At 45.0% G+C, this 21233-nt stretch overlaps 1 protein-coding gene across 1 annotated transcript in view; it reads left to right on the top strand.

Annotated features, from left to right (window-relative positions):
- Positions 1-11641, top strand: part of LOC126212759 (protein twist-like) — a 281543-nt gene extending 269902 nt beyond the window's left edge. The window contains exon 8 of the mRNA XM_049940166.1: positions 11220-11641. The gene's annotated coding sequence lies outside the window, so the exon portion shown is untranslated. The remainder of the gene's footprint in view (positions 1-11219) is intronic.
- The last annotated feature ends 9592 nt before the right edge of the window (positions 11642-21233 follow it).

The following is a 21233-nucleotide window of genomic DNA, read 5'->3' as shown; positions in this document are numbered from 1 at the left end:
TCCTCTGTGAAACAGCTTTGGAAAAAGGTGTTTAGTATTTCAGCTTTACGCGTGTCATCCTCTGTTTCAATGCCATCATCATCCCGGAGTGTCTGGATATGCTGTTTCGAGCCACTTACTGATTTAACGTAAGACCAGAACTTCCTAGGATTTTCTGTCAAGTCGGTATATAGAATTTTACTTCACGAAGTAGATGAAGTTTGGGGAATTCTGCTACCTAGGCAGTAAAATAACCAATGACGGACGGAGCAAGGAGGACATCAAAAGTAGACTAGCACTAGCGAAAAGAGCATTCCTGGCCAAGAGAAGTGCACTAGTGTCATACATAGACCTTAATTTCAGGAAGAAATTTCTGAGAATGTATGTGTGGAGCACAGCATTGTATGTTAGTGAAACATGGACTATGGGAAAACCGAAACAGAAGAGAACTAAAGCAACTGAGATGTGGTGCTACGGACTAATGTTGAAAATGAGGTGGACTCATAAGGTAAGGAATGAGGAGGTTCTGCGCAAAATTGGAGAGGAATGGAATATGTGCGAAACACTGACAAGGACAAAGGACAGGGTGATAGGACATCTGTTAAGACATCGGGGAATGACTTCCTCGGTAGTAGAGGGAGCTGTAGAGGGCAAAAACTGCAGAGACTGTAGAGAAAGGCAGAGACTAGAATACAACCAGCAAATAATTGAGGATGTAGACTGCAAGTGCTATTGCGAGATGAATAGGTTAGCACAGTAGAGAAATTCGTAGCGGGTCGCATCAGCCCCGTCGAAAGACTGACTATTGAGAGACAAGGGTGTCGTCAGGAGTGTCCTAGGGACGTGTCATAGGGTGCTGTTGTTCTCTTTATACACTCCTGGAAATTGAAATAAGAACACCGTGAATTTATTGTCCCAGGAAGGGGAAACTTTATTGACACATTCCTGGGGTCAGATACATCACATGATCCCACTGACAGAACCACAGGCACATAGACACAGGCAACAGAGCATGCACAATGTCGGCACTAGTACAGTGTATATATCCACCTTTCGCAGCAATGCAGGCTGCTATTCTCCCATGGAGACGATCGTAGAGATGCTGGATGTAGTCCTGTGGAACGGCTTGCCATGCCATTTCCACCTGGCGCCTCAGTTGGACCAGCGTTCGTGCTGGACGTGCAGACCGCGTGAGACGACGCTTCATCCAGTCCCAAACATGCTCAATGGGGGACAGATCCGGAGATCTTGCTGGCCAGGGTAGTTGACTTACACCTTCTAGAGCACGTTGGGTGGCACGGGATACATGCGGACGTGCATTGTCCTGTTGGAACAGCAAGTTCCCTTGCCGGTCTAGGAATGGTAGAACGATGGGTTCGATGACGGTTTGGATGTACCGTGCACTATTCAGTGTCCCCTCGACGATCACCAGTGGTGTACGGCCAGTGTAGGAGATCGCTCCCCACACCATGATGCCGGGTGTTGGCCCTGTGTGCCTCGGTCGTATGCAGTCCTGATTGTGGCGCTCACCTGCACGGCGCCAAACACGCATACGACCATCATTGGCACCAAGGCAGACGCGACTCTCATCGCTGAAGACGACACGTCTCCATTCGTCCCCCCATTCACGCCTGTCGCGACACCACTGGAGGCGGGCTGCACGATGTTGGGGCGTGAGCGGAAGACGGCCTAACGGTGTGCGGGACCGTAGCCCAGCTTCATGGAGACGGTTGCGAATGGTCCTCCCCGATACCCCAGGAGCAACAGTGTCCCTAATTTGCTGGGAAGTGGCGGTGCGGTCCCCTACGGCACTGCATAGGATCCCACGGTCTTGGCGTGCATCCGTGCGTCGCTGCGGTCCGGTCCCAGGTCGACGGGCACGTGCACCTTCTGCCGACCACTGGCGACAACATCGATGTACTGTGGAGACCTCACGCCCCACGTTTTGAGCAATTCGGCGGTACGTCCACCCGGCCTCCCGCATGCCCACTATACGCCCTCGCTCAAAGTCCGTCAACTGCACATACGGTTCACGTCCACGCTGTCGCGGCATGCTACCAGTGTTAAAGACTGCGATGGAGCTCCGTATGCCACGGCAAACTGGCTGACACTGACGGCGGCGGTGCACAAATGCTGCGCAGCTAGCGCCATTCGACGGCCAACACCGCGGTTCCTGGTGTGTCCGCTGTGCCGTGCGTGTGATCATTGCTTGTACAGCCCTCTCGCAGTGTCCGGACCAAGTATGGTGGGTCTGACACACCGGTGTCAATGTGTTCTTTTTTCCATTTCCAGGAGTGTATATAAATGATTTGCCGGCACGCTGGGCAGCAATCTGAGGCTGTTTGCTGCTGACGTAGTTATGTAGGAAAGTGACTTTAGCAGGTGTCTGGTAGAATTTCTGTTTGCTGTGTGATGAATGGCATCTCGCTTTAAATGTAAGTTAATGCACAGAAGTAAGAAAAACAATCCTTTAAGGGATTTCAACAAATTGATTCCGTATTTCTAGATTTCCAGGAGGCTTTTAGCATTGTGTCACACAAGCGGCTTGCACTGGAACTGCGTGCTTATGGAATATCGTGTCAGCTGTGTGACTGGATCCGTAATGTCCTGTCAGAGAGGTCACAGTTCGTAGTAATTGATGGAAAGTCATCGAGCAAAAGTGATTTCTAATGTTCCCCAACGTATTATTGTAGGCCTTCTGCTGTTCCGTATTTATATAAACGATTTAGGAGACAATTTGAGCAGCCATCTTAGGTTGTTTGCAGATGTAATTTATCGTCTAGTCAAGTCATCAGAAATGTCCGCCCCCCGGTAGCTGAGTCGTCAGCGCGACAAAATGTTAATCCTGAGGCCCCGAGTTCGATTCCCGGCGGGGGGTCGAAGAATTTCTCCGCTCAGGGACCGGGTGTTGTGTCGTCCTTATCATCATCATTTCATCCCCATCGCCGAAGTGGCGTCAAATCGAAAGACTTGCACTCGGCGAACGATCTACCCGACGGGAGGCCCTAGTTACACGACATTTCCATTTTTTACATCAGAAATAAAGTGCAAAAATTCAGAAAGGTATCTGTATGGTGTGAAAATTGGCAATTGACCCTAAATAATGAAAAGTGTGGGGTCAACCGCATGAGTGCTACAAGGAATCCGTTAAACGTCCGTTACACGATGAATCAGTCAAATGTAAATGCCGTAAATGTAACTAATTACCTAGGAATTACAATTACGAACAACTTAAATTGGAGAAATGGCTCTGAGCACTATCCGACTTAACTTCTGAGGTCATCAGTCGCCTAGAACTTAGAACTAATTAAACCTAACTAACCTAAGGACATCACACACATGCATGCCCGAGGCAGGATTCGAACCTGAGACCGTAGCGGTCGCTCGGCTCCAGACTGTAGGGCCTAGAAGCGCGCGGCCACTCCGGCCAGCTTAAATTGGAAACAAGACAAAAAAATTTGTGGAGAAAGCGTACCAAAGACTGCGATTCACTCGCAGAACATATAGAAGATGCAACAAATCCCCTAAAGAAACTGTCTGCGCTATGCTTGTCCGTCCGCTGCTGTAGTATAGCTATACGGTATGGGATCCGCATGAGACATGAGTGACGGAGGACATCAAAGAAGGGCAAATAATGGAGAGAGTGTCACGAATATGATGCGCAAGTTGGGTTGGGATCATTAAAACAAAGGCCTTTTTCGTTGCGGGGAGAGCTTGTCACGAAATTTCAATCACTAACTTTCTCCTCCGAATGTGAAAATATTCTCTTTATGCACACCTAGATGGGAATAAACAATCATCATAATAAAATAAGAGAAATAGGACCTCGCGCGGAAACAGTGTTCGTCCCCCGCCTGCCCCCCCCCCCCCCTGCGTAGTTCAGGAGTGGAACGGTAGAACCATACAGACAGCGTGAAAGTGATTAGATGAACCCCTTGCCAGGCACTTAAGTGTGAGTTGCGGAGTAGTCATGTAGAAGTAGAAGCAAGTGTTGAAATTACCTTTATTTCTCTGAGTCATACTGACGCTTCTTTGCAGCAGGTCCCAAAACCTACTGGGAACACGGAGAAACGAAGAGAAGTGGCACGCTAAAAACATGTGACATACGCCACAATCAGGCACAGAATGTTTAGTTAATTCTCAGAGCTAAATACGAGGGTCAGTCAAAAAGTAATGCCTCCTATTTTTTTTTCTACGTTTAATTGTCAGGAAATTTAAATGCAATTACATAGGTTGAAAACCACAACATTGAGGATCATTTTGTCATTTTTCAATGTAATCTCCGCCCATCTCTACAGTTTTGGTCCATCTTTGAACAAGGGCATGTATCCCAGCACGGTAAAAATCACAGCTCTGCTTCCTAAGCCATTGACGCACGGATGTTTTGACGGCCTCCTCATCTTCAAAATGAATCCCACGATGAGCTTCTTTTAGTGGCCCGAACAGATGGAAGTCTGATGGTGCCAGGTCAGGGCTGTATGGGGGATGACGCAAAACTTCCCATCCAATTTTGACAATCTCGTCAGAGGTGTGACGACTGGTGTGTGGTCTTGCATTGTCATGCAAAAGAAGAACATCTGCCATTGATTTTGTTGGGCGAACTCGCTGAAGACGTGCTTTAAGTTTTTTGAGGGTTGTGACGTATTGAACAGAATTTATTGTGCATCCCTGCTCCAAAAAATCAACCAGAATCACACCCTCTGTATCCCAGAAAACTGTTGCCATAACTCTCCCTGCCGATCGCACAGTTTTGAATTTTTTCTTCCTCGGCGAGCTTGTGTGACGCCACTCCATTGACTGCCTCTTTGATTCGGGTTCAAAAAAATGCACCCATGTTTCGTCCCCGGTCACAATTTTTTTCAGAAACTCATCTCCCTCCAAACGGAAGCAAGTGTTGGAAGGCTATTGTTTTCCTTGCCTCTTTATTCTGATCGGTTAACATTCTTGGAACCCACCGTGCACAAACTTTTGAGTACCCCAATTGTTTAATAATCGTGATCACACTGCCTTTACTAAGAGAAATAATGCGACACACTTCATCTGCAGTCACCCGACGGTCACCACGAATGATGTCATCAACTTGCTGAATGTTGTGTGGAGTCACTGCACTCACCGGCCTGCCGCTCCGCTTTTCGTCAGTCAACGGTGTTTGCCCTTCAGCTTCCTTACAACGACGAACCCATCGTCTAACAGTGCTGGCATCCACTGTCACAACACCATACACCTTCTTCAGTCTTTCATGAATGCGTATGGGCGTTTCACCTTCTGCATTCAAGAATTCAATCACACAACGCTGTCTCAAACGAACATCGATGTCGGCCATCTTACAAACTTCTGCTGTGCTGCCACCTGTTGACACAGAAAGTTACTACTGCAGTGGATTGCAGAAGAAGGTTTGAGGAATGGCGCCAAATTCAAATTTTTCACTTAATTTCTTTAAGTAGAAAAAAAATGGGAGGCATTACTTTTTGACCGACCCTCGTAAAAAGTTAGAGGTGGCATATAGGCTGCGTAAGGACAACACAGAATTTGCAACGTAGTTCGCCAGAATCGAGACGATTTAAGCTTTAATGTTTCTCTCGTTCCGTATATGCTCGCTAGATCAGGGAAACACCATTGCGAGTGTATGTGTGTGATCACGTGGGTGTGTGGGAGTGTCCCGTTTCCAGACAGCCCGAGGCGGAACTCTTTCATGTCGGCAGTGTTTCTACGTCTTCTGCCCTCTGTTCCGTCTCTGCGTGCTCAAATTTCCCCTCCTCTCGTTTCCCTGCTGTGTCTTCTGTGGAACTGACTTCCCTCACGGCGGTCTACGCTCGCACCGTGCAACCTCGCTTCTCCCCCCCCCCTCTCCACCTCTCACTCTCTCTCTCTCTCTCTCTCTCTCTCACACACACACACACACACATACACACACACACACAGAAGCACACACAGTCTCTCCCAGTCACGGGTTAATCCTCGGCTTTTGAATGGCAATTTCGACAAAACTCCACGTTACAACGTCATAACTCGAAACTGATGAGGCACTACCTGATCAAAAGTTTCTGGACAGCGCTACGTAATGCGAAATTGACCACCAGATGTCACTAGAGGCGGACCAGCCAGTGTAAAAGGCGGCGGAGACAACGGTGTTGTCAGCACAGAAGCATCGACAGCAGGATGGGTTGGACAGGAGAACGTTGACTTTTTGAATCTAAATTTGATTTATTGTTCATTTATAGACCTTCTGCCTTACATTTTATAACACGCCGTTCATTTTACAGTTTATCTTGTAGATTACTAAACGTTTTCCATATTACAAACAGCAATTACTGTTGTCAACAATTACAATGGAAGTAATGGTACATTAAAAGTATATTAGAAATTAAAAGAAAAACACAAAACAGTTTCAAATTTTAGGAAGATATGATAAAAGATCATAGGAAAGACTTGGACAGAAAGAGAGAGAGAGAAATGTTACTCTATCTGAACCAGCGTGGTCTGAAAGCCACGGAACTACTTTGAATCTTGCAGTCCCGGTTCACTGCAGTTCAATTTACACATTAATACAGGGCTATTACCAATGATTGAAGCGATTTCATAAATTCACTGTAGCTCCATTCATTGACATGTGGTCACAACACACTACAGATACGTAGGAAAACTCATAAAGTTTTGTTCGGCTGAAGCCGCACTTCAGTTTTCTGCCGCCAGAGCGCTCGAGAGCGCAGTGAGACAAAATGGCGACAGGAGCCGAGAAAGCGTACGTCGTGCTCGAAATGCACTCACATCACAGTCATAACAGTGCAACGACACTTCAGGACGAAGTTCAACAAAGATCCACCAACTGCTAACTCCATTCGGCGATGGTATGCGCAGTTTAAAGCTTCTGGATGCCTCTGTAAGGGGAAATCGACGGGTCGGCCTGCAGTGAGCGAAGAAACGGTTGAACGCGTGCGGGCAAGTTTCACGCGTAGCCCGCGGAAGTCGACGAATAAAGCGAGCAGGGAGCTAAACGTACCACAGCCGACGGTTTGGAAAATCTTACGGAAAAGGCTAAAGCAGAAGCATTTCTTAAACAGGAGATTGGAAAACCGATGGATCGGTCGTGGTGGAGATTATGATCAACAATTCGTGTCATGGCCTCCACGCTCTCCCGACTTAACCCCATGCGATTTCTTTCTGTGGGGTTATGTGAGAGATTCAGTATTTAAACCTCCTCTACCAAGAAACGTGCCAGAACTGCGAGCTCGCATCAACGATGCTTTCGAACTCACTGATGGGGACATGCTGTGCCGAGTGTGGGAGGAACTTGATTATCGGCTTGATGTCTGCCGAATCAGTAAAGGGGCACATATCGAACATTTGTGAATGCCTAAAAAAACTTTTTGAGTTTTTGTATGTGTGTGCAAAGCATTGTCAAAATATCTCAAATAATAAAGTTATTGTAGAGCTGTGAAATCGCTTCAATCATTTGTAATAACACTGTATTTCTAAACACTGTTTGCAAAAATGGTTCAAATGGCTCTAAGCACTATGGGACTTAACATCTGAGGTCATCAGTCCCCTAGACTTACAACCACTTAATCCTAACTAACCAAAGGACATCACACACATCCACGCCCGAGGCAGGATTCGAACCTGCGACCGTAGCAGCAGCGCGGTTCCGAACTGAAGCGCCTAGAACCGCTCGGCCACAGTGGTCGGCCACTATTTACAGAAACACTATAATTATTACGTGCATTGCGGAAAGCGCAGTGGTGTGTGAGTGTAAGGTATGTTATTTCTTGGGATCATCAATTAACCTTCTGTTCGCATATTGTGTGTCTTGAATTTTACCTGTTACGTTCCTTCTATACTGAGTGTTCAGCCACTGATGTTACATCCCAACAGCAGTATAATGAGCAGGGGTGGATAAGCCTGCTCTTCATATTTACGCTAGAGAAGAAAATATAAAAATGCAGTAAATGAAGCAGGCAAAAAGGAATACAGACGTCTCAAAAATGAGATCGACAGAAAGTGCAAAATGGCTAAGCAGGGATGGCTAGAGGACAAATGTAAGGATGTAGAGGCTTATCTCACTAGGGGTAAGATAGATACTGCCTACAGGAAAATTAAAGAGACCTTTGGAGAAAAGAGAACCACTTGTATGAATATCAAGAAGTCAGATGGAAACCCAGTTCTAAGCAACGAAAGGAAAGCAGAAAGGTGGAAGGAGTATATAGAGGGTCTATACAAGGGCGATGTACTTGAGGACAATATTATGGAAATGGGATGTAGATGAAGATGAAATGGGAGAGACGATACTGCGTGAAGAGTTTGACAGAGCACTGAAAGACCTGAGTCGAAACAAGGGCCCGGGAGTAGACAACATTGCATTAGAACTACTGATGGCCTTGGGAGAGCCAGTCCTGACAAAACTCTACCATCTGGTGAGCAAGATGTATGAGACAGGCGAAATACCCTCAGACTTCAAGAAGAATATAATAATTCCAATCCCAAAGAAAGCAAGTGTTGACAGATGTGAAAATTACCGAACTATTAGTTTAATAAGTCACAGCTGCAAAATACTAACGCGAATTCTTTACAGACGAATGGAAAAACTGGTAGAAGCCGACCTCGGGGAAGATCAGTTTGGATTCCGTAGAAATATTGGAACACGTGAGGCAATACTGACCCGACGACTTATCGTAGAAGAAAGATTAAGGAAAGGCAAACCTACGTTTCTAGCATTTGTAGACTTAGAGAAAGCTTTTGACATTGTTGACTGGAATACCCTGTTTCAAATTGTAAAGGTGGCAGGGGTAAAATACAGGGAGCGAAAGGCTATTTACAATTTGTACAGAAAGCAGATGGCAGTTATAAGAGTCGAGGGGCATGAAAGGGAAGCAGTGGTTGGGAAGGGAGTGAGACAGGGTTGTAGCCTCTCCCCGATGTTATTCAATCTGTATATTGAGCAAGCAGTAAAGGAAACAAAAGAAAAATTCGGAGTAGGTATTAAAATCCATGGAGAAGAAATAAAAACTTTGAGATTCGCCCATGACATTGTAATTCTGTCAGAGACAGCAAAGGACTTGGAAGAGCAGTTGAACGGAATGGACAGTGTCTTGAAAGGAGGGTATAAGATGAACATCAACAAAAACAAAACGAGAATAATGGAATGTAGTCGAATTAAGTCGGGTGATGCTGAGGGAATTAGATTAGGAAATGAGACACTTAAAGTAGTAAAGGAGTTTTGCTATTTGGGGAGCAAAATAACTGATGATGGTCGAAGTAGAGAAGATATAAAATGTAGACTGGCAATGGCAAGGAAAGCGTTTCTGAAGAAGAGAAATTTGTTAACATCGAGTATAGATTTAAGTGTCAGGAAGTCGTTTCAGAAAGTATTTGTATGGAGTGTAGCCATGTATGGAAGTGAAACATGGACGATAAATAGTTTGGACAAGAAGAGAATAGAAGCTTTCGAAATGTGGTGCTACAGAAGAATGTTGAAGATTAGATGGGTAGATCACATAACTAATGATGAAGTATTGAATAGAATTGGGGAGAAGAGGAGTTTGTGGCACAATTTGACAAAAAGAAGGGACCGGTTGGTAGGACATGTTCTGAGGCATCAAGGGATCACAAATTTAGCATTGGAGGGCAGCGTAGAGGGTAAAAATCGTAGAGGGAGACCAAGAGATGAATACATTAAGCAGATTCAGAAGGATGTGGGTTGCAGTAAGTACTGGGAGATGAAGAAGCTTGCACAGGATATGGTAGCATGGAGAGCTGCATCAAACCAGTCTCAGGACTGAAGACCACAACAACAACAACAGAGAAGATTGACAGGGTTGAATGCATACACTGTTTATTTTGATACAGTTTAATTATTCTGGGTGGCTTGTACGGTTGTCTGCGGTGGGTATTGGTGAAAGTGTTCGCTGGTTGAGTGTGTCGCTACTGCTGTCTGTTGTAATCTCCCCCCTCCTTACTAATTCCAGGAGCGAAAATTACAATAAACTTTCTAGTTTACATAGCTTTTCGTGTAGCGTTGGTTGCATTTCTTGTTGTCTAGGTGTCTGAGCCACCCGCTGTGACCGAGCGTTTCTAGGCGCTTCATTCTGGAACCGCGCTGCTGCTATGGTCGCAGGTTCGAATCCTGCCTCGGGCATGGATGTGTGTGATGTCCTTAGGTTAGTTAGGTTCAAGTAGTCCTAAGTATAGGGGACTGATGACCTCAGATGTGAAGTCCCATAGTGCTCAGAGCCATTTGAACCACTATTTTAGGGGTCTGTTTCTTGACGCTGAGATTCTCACGTTTTACGTCTTCATGGTTGAACTGATCTAAATAAATTTGAAGATTGTTGTTGCAGAATTTTTGTTGTTACTTTAATATATATTGTATACTATAGTATACCATACGGTCTTTTGAATTTCCAGATTAACAAAGCCGAAATTACATTGTTCGTCCAAAATATAAAAATACGTCCGATCACGTCAGAGGCATGCTCATTACTCTTTCACTCAGCGGAAATAATAATATTCCAAAGGGTTTACAATTTTTCATGATAAATGAATTTATATTAGGTTCGATTATTATTTCACAAATGAATCCAGAAATAAACATAATAAACAGTACTAGATTGCGTAATTAATAATACAAATTTTAAGCGTGCCAGATAATTCGTAATTTCACGTGTTTCTGAAAAAAACGATCTTAAGTGTACATTCAGAGCTCGGACAAAACGATTGTAACATCGAAAATAAAGTAATTCCTTTTCTTGAATTTTTGCTCGAAATATAACATATTGTCTCCAGCATTAGATTTTCACTCTGCAGCGGAGTGTGCGCTGATATGAAACTTCCTGGCAGATTAAAAATGTGTGCCGGACCGAGACTCGAACTCGGGACCTTCGCCTTTCGCGGGCAAGTGCTCTACCAACCGAGCTACCCAAGCACGACTCACGCCCCGTCCTCACAGCTGTACTTCTGCCAGTATCTCGTCTGCTACTTTCCAAACTTCACAGAAGCTCTCCTGCAACTTCTGTAGACTGTATTAAAACACCACAAAAAATTAATAATTTAAACTAATTATCTGTTTCTATGTACTCAATTTTTTCTGTTAATAGTAGATGCCCTTGCAAAAGCATAAATGTAACTAGATAACGTAAAGTTGCAATAGTTGATAAACTAATTATTGCAGTGTCTCATAAGGAACTACGGTTCACTGAAAGTTATACAATAATTGTAACAAATATTTCTGTTTTCTTCTGTTTCAGAACGGTCCGGCGTATTCGCATCGCAGCTCGCTCCATCTGGTTGCGGACATCCAAAGCGCTTTCCAATCGTACTTACGTGATATCACTTTTATTAGAGGCTATATACATATACATAAATATATTTTTACACAACATTTATTTTTATAAGGAATAATTTGAAAGAGTGTCCTCTGTAGGGACATCTTGCCATAGTATTCATGTGAGAACAGTACTTATGATCAAACGTTTCTGTACTTAATTTCTTGTATCGTATACGGAGATGAGCAACAATTACTTGTAACGCTCTTAGTGTTACTTAGAGAGTAATATACGAGAGAATTCCATGTAGCGAGTAAGACATGATTTATGAACTTGTGATCTGTTATTTCTTCTGTAATTTTGTAGACCATCAGCTGTGTCTGACAATAAAATGTGACGGAATAGTGGTAGCCCTTTCTTGAATTTTTTTTTTTCCAATTGCCTTTCTTCCTCTTCTGTTCCTCTACATCAGGGCTTCACAACATACGTGCTCGCGGAGCAAGCTGTGAGCAGCAAGGCGCGAGCACTGAGCAGCGCGAGCACGCTACCCCCACTACCGGACCAGAGCGGAGAGTGGGGAGATTCACGTGGGGGGCACACAACAGCTGCCGCCAGTCGATGTAAATCCGCGGCCACCTGCAGGGATATCACTCACGAATTATTACTGCGACAAATAAAACAAATAAAGGAGAATGTACACGTGCCACAATTTTATTAGCTTAGTGTATGCCTCTACCATCTGTAGATAATGAAACTAAGAATTCCATGACAATCCTATATTTTCAACACTTTCTTCAACACTACTTAAAATATCACCTCCGGTTGTAGTGTTCTTCATGGCTACTACATCGAGGAGCTCCTCCCTCACCTGAAGATCTCTATTAACACCTCTAATAAATATGGCAAGCTGCGCTGTTCCAGTGATATCAACACTTTCGTCCAGAGCTAGAGAATACGCCATAAAATCTTTACAGATATTTGCAAGCTGGCTCTGGACGTCGTCTGCCATGTCCTGTATGTGACGCATAATGGTCATGTTAGATAATGGCACAATCCGAAACTGTTCAACTTGAGATGGACACAAATGTTCCGCTGCAACTACCAAACATTCTTTTATTAAATCGCCATCAGTTAAGGGGCGCAGGGATTTTGCTAAAAGCAAAGCAATTTTGTAACCCACTCTGAGAGCTGCCTCAGTTGATTTTTCTTCGTCGTCCAGATCTTCTTCAGATAGCTTCCTTTTAAGTTTAATAACTTCCTGTGCACGATCTGGTCAATCACATTTTCCACGTCCGTAGTCTTTCGCGTAGTACGACATATAATGTCGCTGCAAATTAAATTTCGTAAAAGAATTCAGCGTTTTGTGACATCCTAAACATTTTGCAACACCATCTTTTTCTGTAAACAGATACAATTCCCCCCAATGGGGGTTGAACTGCGAAAGCATGGTTGGCGTTACACAACGGCGACTTCACATGATTCTTAACCAGCGAAGTGACTGTTAAGAGCTGATCGTAGTACTTTAAACGTTACACAGTCGGCGCGAATTCAATAGGCACGCTGCGGCCCTATTCAAACGTGCGCGCGCTTTTCCCCTCCCTCCCCTCCCTCCCTACTCCGCGACCTTGCAGCTGCTCGCGAGCACATGCCTGAGCAGACGCGAGTACTCGCGCTCAAAACCGGCCAGTTGTTAAGCCCTGCACTACATAGAGTACCTGCTCAAAAGAATCCAGACATCTATTTAAAAAAGACAAATACCATTTGAAGATGTCTTGAAGGCCCAAAGGCACCGACCGACCGCCATCTCATCCTGAGCCCTTAGACGACACTGAGGGACGTGTCGTCAGCACACCACTCTCCCAGCTGTTGTTACTCTACGTGACAGGAGCCGCTGCTTCTCAGTGAAGTAGCTCCTCAGTTTGCCGCACAAGGGCTGAGTGCACCCAGCTTGGTGACAGTACTGAGCAGACCTGGATGGTCTCCCATCCAAGTGCTAGCCCAGCCCGACAGGGAGTAACTTCGGTGATTTGACGGGAACTGGTGTTACCACTGTGGCAAGCCCGTTGGCCCAGACGCTCATTAGTGGACAGTAATATAGGCTGTGTCGGCCTTTCGCCTTTATGATGGCTTCAGCTATGCTGGCGACACTTTCAGTAAATGTCAGACACTCATTAGTGGACAGTAATATAGGCTGTGTCGGCCTTTCGCCTTTATGATGGCTTCAGCTATGCTGGCGACACTTTCAGTAAATGTCAGACACTCATTAGTGGACAGTAATATAGGCTGTGTCGGCCTTTCGCCTTTATGATGGCTTCAGCTATGCTGGCGACACTTTCAGTACTCATTAGTGGACAGTAATATAGGCTGTGTCGGCCTCTCGCCTTTATGATGGCTTCAGCTATGCTGGCGACACTTTCAGTAAATGTCAGACACTCATTAGTGGACAGTAATATAGGCTGTGTCGGCCTTTCGCCTTTATGATGGCTTCAGCTATGCTGGCGACACTTTCAGTACTCATTAGTGGACAGTAATATAGGCTGTGTCGGCCTCTCGCCTTTATGATGGCTTCAGCTATGCTGGCGACACTTTCAGTAAATGTCAGACACTCATTAGTGGACAGTAATATAGGCTGTGTCGGCCTTTCGCCTTTATGATGGCTTCAGCTATGCTGGCGACACTTTCAGTACTCATTAGTGGACAGTAATATAGGCTGTGTCGGCCTTTCGCCTTTATGATGGCTTCAGCTATGCTGGCGACACTTTCAGTAAATTTCAGACACTCATTAGTGGACAGTAATATAGGCTGTGTCGGCCTTTCGCCTTTATGATGGCTTCAGCTATGCTGGCGACACTTTCAGTACTCATTAGTGGACAGTAATATAGGCTGTGTCGGCCTCTCGCCTTTATGATGGCTTCAGCTATGCTGGCGACACTTTCAGTAAATGTCAGACACTCATTAGTGGACAGTAATATAGGCTGTGTCGGCCTTTCGCCTTTATGATGGCTTCAGCTATGCTGGCGACACTTTCAGTACTCATTAGTGGACAGTAATATAGGCTGTGTCGGCCTCTCGCCTTTATGATGGCTTCAGCTATGCTGGCGACACTTTCAGTAAATGTCAGACACTCATTAGTGGACAGTAATATAGGCTGTGTCGGCCTTTCGCCTTTATGATGGCTTCAGCTATGCTGGCGACACTTTCAGTACTCATTAGTGGACAGTAATATAGGCTGTGTCGGCCTTTCGCCTTTATGATGGCTTCAGCTATGCTGGCGACACTTTCAGTAAATTTCAGACACTCATTAGTGGACAGTAATATAGGCTGTGTCGGCCTTTCGCCTTTATGATGGCTTCAGCTATGCTGGCGACACTTTCAGTACTCATTAGTGGACAGTAATATAGGCTGTGTCGGCCTCTCGCCTTTATGATGGCTTCAGCTATGCTGGCGACACTTTCAGTAAATGTCAGACACTCATTAGTGGACAGTAATATAGGCTGTGTCGGCCTTTCGCCTTTATGATGGCTTCAGCTATGCTGGCGACACTTTCAGTACTCATTAGTGGACAGTAATATAGGCTGTGTCGGCCTCTCGCCTTTATGATGGCTTCAGCTATGCTGGCGACACTTTCAGTAAATGTCAGACACTCATTAGTGGACAGTAATATAGGCTGTGTCGGCCTTTCGCCTTTATGATGGCTTCAGCTATGCTGGCGACACTTTCAGTACTCATTAGTGGACAGTAATATAGGCTGTGTCGGCCTTTCGCCTTTATGATGGCTTCAGCTATGCTGGCGACACTTTCAGTAAATTTCAGACACTCATTAGTGGACAGTAATATAGGCTGTGTCGGCCTTTCGCCTTTATGATGGCTTCAGCTATGCTGGCGACACTTTCAGTACTCATTAGTGGACAGTAATATAGGCTGTGTCGGCCTCTCGCCTTTATGATGGCTTCAGCTATGCTGGCGACACTTTCAGTAAATGTCAGACACTCATTAGTGGACAGTAATATAGGCTGTGTCGGCCTTTCGCCTTTATGATGGCTTCAGCTATGCTGGCGACACTTTCAGTAAATGTCAGACACTCATTAGTGGACAGTAATATAGGCTGTGTCGGCCTTTCGCCTTTATGATGGCTTCAGCTATGCTGGCGACACTTTCAGTAAATTTCAGACACTCATTAGTGGACAGTAATATAGGCTGTGTCGGCCTTTCGCCTTTATGATGGCTTCAGCTATGCTGGCGACACTTTCAGTACTCATTAGTGGACAGTAATATAGGCTGTGTCGGCCTCTCGCCTTTATGATGGCTTCAGCTATGCTGGCGACACTTTCAGTAAATGTCAGACACTCATTAGTGGACAGTAATATAGGCTGTGTCGGCCTTTCGCCTTTATGATGGCTTCAGCTATGCTGGCGACACTTTCAGTAAATGTCAGACACTCATTAGTGGACAGTAATATAGGCTGTGTCGGCCTTTCGCCTTTATGACGGCTTCAGCTATGCTGGGGACACTTTCAGTAAATGTTTGTCGAGGAATGGCAGCCTATTCTTCCTTACAGCCGAAACCAGACAAGGCAGTGATGTTGGACGCTAGGGCTTAAGGCGGAATCCACGTTTCAACTCAACGCAACGGTACTACGATGGAATCAGGTTGGGCCATGTACTGCGCCACCCTTCAGACGCCACTAACGCGTAGGAGATATACTGTATGAACAGGCTCTTAACAGCACTGCAGTACGTAAGCGAAAATCAACTTCGGATAATGTAGCTCACTCTCGTAATACTAGAATAAGTTGTACTGAGAAGACCTTGCCCACACTCAACGACGTACGCAACTGGTCATTAAAATTGTTACACCAAGAAGAAATGCGGATGGTAAACGGGTATTCATTGGACAAATATATTATACTAGAACTGACATGTGATTACATTTTCACGCAATCAGTACGCAAAACAACCACCTCTGGCCGTAATAACGGCCTTGATACGCCGCGGCATTGAGTCAGAGCTTGGATGGCGTGTGCAGGTACAGCTGCCCTTGCAGCTTCAACACGATACCACAGTTCATCAAGAGTAGTGACTGGCGTATTGTGATGAGCCAGTTGCTCGGCCACCATTGACCAGACGTTTTCATTTGGTGAGAGATCTGGAGAATGTGCTGGCCAGGGCAGCAGTCGAACATTTTCTGTATCCAGAAAGGCCCGTACAGGACCTGCAACATGCGGTCGTGCATTATCCTGCTGAAATGTAGGGTCTCGCAGGGATCGAATGAAGGGTAGAGCCACGGGTCGTAACACATCTGAAATGTAACGTCCACTGTTCAAAGTGCCGTCAATGCGAACAAGAGGTGACCGAGACGTGTAACCGATGGCACCCCATACCATCACGCTAGGTGATACGGCAGTATGACGAATACACGCTTCCAATGTGCGTTCACCGCGATGTCACCAAACACGGATGCGACCATCGTGATGCTGTAAACAGAACCTGGATTCATCCGAAAAAATGACGTTTCGCCATTCTTGCACCCAGGTTCGTCGTCGAGTACACCATCGCAGGCGCTCCTGTCTGTGATGCATCGTCAAGGGTAACCGCAACCGTGGTCTCCGAACTGATAGTCCGTGCTGCTGCAAACGTCGTCGAACTGTTCGTGCAGATGGTTGTTGTCTTGCAAACGTCCCCATCTGTTGACTCAGGGATCGAGACGTGGCTGCACGATCCGTTACAGCCATGCTGTCATCTCGCCTGCTAGTGATACGAGGCCGTTGGGATCCAGCACGGCGTTCAGTATTATCCTCCTCAACCCACCGATTCCATATTCTGCTAACAGTCATTGGATCTCGACCAACGCGAGCAGCAATGTCGCGATACGATAAACTGCAATCGCGATAGGCTACAATCCGACCTTTATCAAAGTCGGAAACGTGATGGTACGCATTTCTCCTCCTTACACGAGGTATCACAACAACGTTTCACGAGGCAACGCCGGTCAACTGCTGTTTGTGTATGAGAAATCGGTTGTAAACTTTCGTCATGTCAGCACATTGTAGGTGTCGCCACCGGCTCCAACCTTGTGTGAATGCTCTGAAAAGCTAATCATTTGCATATCACAGCAACTTCTTCCTGTCGAATAAATTTCGCGTGTAGCACGTCATCTTCGTGGTGTAGCAATTTTAATGGCCTGTACTGTATTCTGTGTGACTTAAAATAATCGACTGTACTAACACAACGACGGCACGTAAGATTTGATATTCAGCATATGGCGCTATAAATCACACTACAGCTCGCTATAACATTCCTATGTACAAAAGGGTAGACACAATAACAGTTTACGTGATATAGTAAATCAGTGGTAGCTATCTGGATATTACAAAAACGGATCTGACCATCAGGGTTCACTAGGCTCGAAAGATAAACTATCATCAAAGCTACTATCAGTCCAGAAAAATCCTACGGGGAGTAGGAGAGATATACTTACTTCGCCAATAACAGCAAGCTTTAGCGAAGCTTACTCTGTGTACTTATCATCAAATTAGGAACCAGAAACGACAGATTTCGTTAATAACTGATGAATACGTCATACAGATCCTTTGCCTCTTGTAATTGCTCGTCTTGCAAAGCTTTAGCGAATAATCGTATACGGGGTGTTACAAAAAGGTACGGCCAAACTTTCAGGAAACATTCCTCACACACAAAGAAAGAAAATACGCTATGTGGACATGTTTCCGGAAACGCTTATTTTCCATGTTAGAGCTCATTTTATTACTTCTCTTCAAGTCACATTAATCTTGGAATGGAAACACACAGCAACAGAACGTACCAGCGTGACTTCAAACACTTTGTTGCAGGAAATGTTCAAAGTGTCCTCCGTTAGCGAGGATACGTGCATCCACCCTCCGTCGCACGGAATCCCTGATGCGCTGATGCAGCCCTGGAGAATGGCATATTGTATCACAGCCGTCCACAATACGAGCACGAAGAGTCTCTACATTTGGTACCGGGGTTGCGTAGACAAGAGCTTTCAAATGCCCCCATAAATGAAAGTCAAGCGGGTTGAGGTCAGGAGAGCGTGGAGGCCATGGAATTGGTCCGCCTCTACCAATCCGTCGGTCACCGAATCTGTTGTTGAGAAGCGTACGAACACTTCGACTGAAATGTGCAGGAGTTCCATCGTGAATGAACCACATGTTGTGTCGTACTTGTAAAGGCACATGTTCTAGCAGCATAGCAGCACAGGTAGAGTATCCCGTATGAAATAGTGATAACGTGCTCCATTGAGCGTAGGTGGAAGAACATGGGGCCCAATCGAGACATCACCAACAATGCCTAGCCAAACGTTCACAGAAAATCTGTGTTGATGACGTGATTGCACAATTGCGTGCGAATTCTCGTCAGCCCACACATGTTGATTGTGAAAATTTACAATTTTATCACGTTGGAATGAAGCCTCATTCGTAAAGAGAACATTTGCACTGAAATGAGGATTGACACATTGTTGGATGAACCATTCGCAGAAGTGTACCCGTGGAGGCCAATCAGCTGCTGATAGTGCCTGCACACGCTGTACACGGTACGGAAACAACTGGTTCTCCCGTAGCACTCTCCATACAGTGACGAGGTCAACGTTACCTTGTACAGCAGCAACTTCTCTGACGCTGACATTAGGGTTATCGTCAACTGCACGAAGAATTGCCTCGTCCATTGCAGGTGTCCTCGTCGTTCTAGGTCTTCCCCAGTCGCGAGTCATAGGCTGGAATGTTCCGTGCTCCCTAAGACGCCGATCAATTGCTTCGAACGTCTTCCTGTCGGGACACCTCCGTTCTGGAAATATGTCTCGAATCAAACGTACCGCGCCACGGCTATTGCCCCGTGCTAATCCGTACATCAAATTGGCATCTGCCAACTCCGCATTTGTAAACATTGCACTGACTGCAAAACCACGTTCGTGATGAACACTAACCTGTTGATGCTACGTACTGATGTGCTTGATGCTAGTACTGTAGAGCAATGAGTCGCATGTCAACACAAGCACCGAAGTCAACATTACCTTCCTTCAATTGGGCCAACTGGCGGTGAATCGAGGAAGTACAGTACATACTGACGAAACTAAAATGAGCTCTAACATGGAAATTAAGCGTTTCCGGACACATGTCCACATAACATCTTTTCTTTATTTGTGTGTGCGGAATGTTTCCTGAAAGTTTGGCCGTACGTTTTTGTAACACCCTGTATACAAGGAATCAGTGTAAACGTTACAAAATTTTCACGTACAGTATATTGGAGAAGACGTTCAGAGGGCAAAGATATAATGTAATATTGTTTATCTTCCGTTGTCAATCAACGATAACCTCTCTGTAAGCAGCGTCTTGCTACAACAATATCCTTGACTCTATAAAAATTTTATTGTAATTAACTATTTCGTCAGTCACAGCCTTTCATAATTAAATGGAGTAACTCTTCATTCGTAATTAAGCACTTATTATTATTTTTCTTTTAATTGCAAGTTATTAACTGAAGAAAGCTGCTCCTTCTCTTTAGGATTTAATTTGTCTAAACTTTGATTTTACCAATATGCCGGTCTTTTACTTTATTTGCCACTGTATTTACTTTCACACGCAAAGATATATTCGAGACATTAGTCTACTGTGAAATAAACTTTTCAATATTTTTATTGTAATAGTTTTGGAATTAATGACAAGTTGGGTACTGATTTTTCAGTTTAAGAGAGGTAATTGCTTATTTCTTGCCATTACTTGGTTTACTTCTGACAGTCAGCGATTAACTTTACGAGTGCTTGTTCTCTCTTCAAAATGCTACTAAGAGGAAATGTAATAGAAAAGAAAAAAACAAGAAACCTGATTGTCACCGCTACTTTTCAGCTATATGAACTTTAAATAATCAAACATAGCTCAGCGACTTCAGGCGTTGACTTCCTCGAACCACTAATATTTAAAACTCAAAACCCCGCACTCTATGACCTCTTTTAGAGAGAAATAGCGTGTCCTCTAATAAATGGTTCATGATTTGTCGTTTGGGGACAAGGGGAAAAGCTATCAAATTTCCAGTAAACTTCAGAATGTTTCTCAATAAATAACGATTACGTCGGACACCGTTCTCTTTAATATAGACCACACATTCAGTGCATGCAACGAGATTTCCAGAATTTACTACACACATAAAAAAAAGAATTTGCATCACTCCAGTTCCCAGAACTCCTGAAGATAGACGCTGACTGTGGATATTTTTTCACAGACACAGTCCCTTTGACTGTTTAGAGATGTCACTAAACTCGGCCAAAGATGTAAACAACCATGCATGAGCAGCGCCATTGAAATTGCTACACCACGAAGATGACGTGCTACAGACGCGAAATTTAACAGACAGGAAGAAGATGCTGTGATATGCAAATGATTATCTTTTCAGAGCATTCACACAAGGGTGGCGCCGGTGGCGACACCTACAACGTGCTGACATGAGGAAAGTTTCCAACCGATTTCTCACATACAAACACCAGTTGACCGGCGTTGCCTGGTGAAACCTCTGTTGTGATGCCTCCTGTAAGGAGGAGAAATGCGTACCATCACGTTTCCGACTTTGATAAAGGTCAGATTGTAGCCTATCGCGATTGCAGTTTATCGTATCGCGACATTGCTGCTCGCGTTGGTCGAGATCCAATGACTGTTAGCAGAATATGGAATCGGTGGGCTCAGGAGGGTGATACGGAACGCCGTGCTGGATCCCAACGGCCTGGTATCACTAGCAGTCGAGATGACAGGCATCTTATCCGCATGGCTGTAACGGATCGTGCAGCCACGTCTCGATCCCTGAGTCAACAGATGGGGACGTTTGCAAGACAACAACCATCTCCACAAACAGTTCAAAAAATGGTTCAAATGGCTCTGAGCACTATGGGACTCAACTGCTGTGGTCATAAGTCCCCTAGAACTTAGAACTACTTAAACCTAACTAACCTAAGGACAGCACACAACACCCAGCC

This window comes from Schistocerca nitens, chromosome 11, assembly GCF_023898315.1.
Source record: "Schistocerca nitens isolate TAMUIC-IGC-003100 chromosome 11, iqSchNite1.1, whole genome shotgun sequence".
NCBI classification, from domain to species: domain Eukaryota; kingdom Metazoa; phylum Arthropoda; class Insecta; order Orthoptera; family Acrididae; genus Schistocerca; species Schistocerca nitens.
The sequence above is the reverse complement of the archived record's forward strand: the minus strand, read 5'-3'. Positions and strand labels throughout refer to the sequence as shown.